Raw genomic sequence first — 2,274 nt, 5'->3', positions numbered from 1 at the left:
AGGGTCTGCCAAGGATGATAGATTCATCCATGCACTTCCCAGTCTCTAGGACTATGAAATCAGCAGGGATGTAATGGTCTTCAATCTTCACCAAAACATCCTCTACAAGTCCATAAGCTTATTTTCTTGAATTGTCTGCCATCTCTAGTGAGATTCTTGCAGCTTGCACCTCAAAGATCCTTAGCTTCTCCATTACAGAGAGACGCATGAGGTTTACACTTGACCCTAAGTCACACAGAGCCTTCTTGAAGGTCATGGTGCCTATGGTACAAGGTATGGAGAACTTCCCAGGGTCCTGTCTCTTTTGAGGTAATTTCTGCCTAGACAAGTCATCCAATTCTTTGGTGAGCAAAGGGGGTTCATCCTCCCAAGTCTCATTTCCAAATAACTTGTCATTTAGCTTCATGATTGCTCCAAGGTATTTAGCAACTTGCTCTTCAGTGACATACTCATCCTCTTCAGAGGAGGAATACTCATCAGAGCTCATGAAAGGCAGAAGTAAGTCTAATGAAATCTCTATGGTCTCATTTTGAGCCTCAGATTCCCATGGTTCCTCATTGGGGAACTCAGTGGAGGCTAGTGCACGCCCATTGAGGTCTTCCTCAGTGGCGTTCACTTTCTCTCCTTCCTCTCCAAATTCGGCCATATTGATGGCCTTGCACTCTCCTTTTGGATTTTTTTCTGTATTGCTTGGAAGAGTACTAGGAGGGAGTTCAGTAACTTTCTTGCTCAGCTGTCCCACTTGTGCCTCCAAGTTTCTAATGGAGGATCTTGTTTCAGTCATGAAACTTTGAGTGGTTTTGATTAGATCAGAGACCATGGTTGCTAGGTCAGAGTGGTTCTGCTTAGAATTCTCTGTCTGTTGCTGAGAAGATGATGGAAAAGGCTCGCCATTGCTAAACCTGTTTCTTCCACCATTATTGTTGTTGAAACCTTGTTGAGGTCTCTGTTGATCCTTCCATGAGAGATTTGGATGATTTCTCCATGAAGAATTATAGGTGTTTCCATAGGGTTCTCCCATGTAATTCACCTCTTCCATTGAAGGGTTCTCAGGATCATAAGCTTCTTCTTCAGATGAAGCATCCTTAGTACTGCTTGGTGCATTTTGCATTCCAGACAGACTTTGAGAAATCAAATTGACTTGTTGAGTCAATATCTTGTTCTGAGCCAGAATGGCATTCAGAGTATCAATCTCAAGAACTCCTTTCTTCTGATTTGTCCCATTGTTCACAGGATTCCTTTCAGAAGTGTACATGAATTGGTTATTTGCAACCATTTCAATTAGTTCTTGAGCTTCTGTAGGCGTCTTCTTCAGATGAAGAGATCCTCTAGCAGAGCTATCCAAAGACATCTTGGATAGTTCAGAGAGACCATCATAGAAAATACCTATGATGCTCCATTCAGAAAGCATGTCAGAAGGACATTTTCTGATCAATTGTTTGTATCTTTCCCAAGCTTCATAGAGGGATTCTCCATCCTTCTGTCTGAAGGTTTGGACTTCCACTCTAAGCTTACTCAATTTTTGAGGTGGAAAGAACTTTGCCAAGAAGGCATTGACTAGCTTTTCCCATGAGTCCAGACTTTCTTTAGGTTGTAAGTCCAACCATGTCCTAGCTCTGTCTCTTACAGCAAAAGGGAATAGCATAAGTCTGTAGACCTCAGGGTCAACCCCATTAGTCTTGACAGTGTCACAGATTTGCAAGAATTCAGCTAAGAACTGATGAGGATCTTCCAATGGAAGTCCATGGAACTTGCAATTCTGTTGCATTAGAGAAACTAATTAAGGCTTAAGCTCAAAGTTGTTTGCTCCAATGGCAGGGATAGAGATGCTTCTCCCATAGAAGTCGGGAGTAGGTGCAGTAAAGTCACCCAGCACCTTCCTTGCATTGTTTGCATTGTTGTTGTTTTCGGCTGCCATGTCTTCTTCTTTGAAGATTTCTGTTAGGTCCTCTACAGAGAGTTGTGCCTTAGCTTCTCTTAGCTTTTGCTTCAAGGTCCTTTCAGGTTCAGGGTTAGCTTCAACAAGAATGCTTTTGTCTTTGTTCCTGCTCATATGAAAGAGAAGAGAACAAGAAAATGTGGAATCCTCTATGTCACAGTATAGAGATTCCTTGAGGTGTCAGAGAAGAAGAAAATTAGAAGGAAGAGGTAGAAGAATTCGAACTTAATCAGATAGAGTTCGAATTGTGCATTGAGAAGGAGTGGTACTCCATAAATAGAAGGATGTGAGAAGAGAGGAAGAAATTTTCAAAAATTAGATTAAAACGATTTTAA

The 2,274-nt window shown here is 41.6% G+C and overlaps 1 non-coding gene across 1 annotated transcript; it reads left to right on the top strand.

The window, feature by feature from the left end:
• The first annotated feature begins 1,405 nt into the window (after positions 1-1,405).
• On the top strand, positions 1,406-1,513 carry LOC130972593 (small nucleolar RNA R71). Its single transcript, XR_009083752.1, has one exon. It is a non-coding gene; the product is annotated as a small nucleolar RNA R71 (small nucleolar RNA).
• The last annotated feature ends 761 nt before the right edge of the window (positions 1,514-2,274 follow it).

The sequence above is a fragment of the Arachis stenosperma genome, chromosome 3 (assembly GCF_014773155.1).
Source record: "Arachis stenosperma cultivar V10309 chromosome 3, arast.V10309.gnm1.PFL2, whole genome shotgun sequence".
NCBI classification, from domain to species: domain Eukaryota; kingdom Viridiplantae; phylum Streptophyta; class Magnoliopsida; order Fabales; family Fabaceae; genus Arachis; species Arachis stenosperma.
Note: the sequence above shows the minus strand (reverse complement) of the source record. Positions and strands in the feature narration are given on the sequence as shown.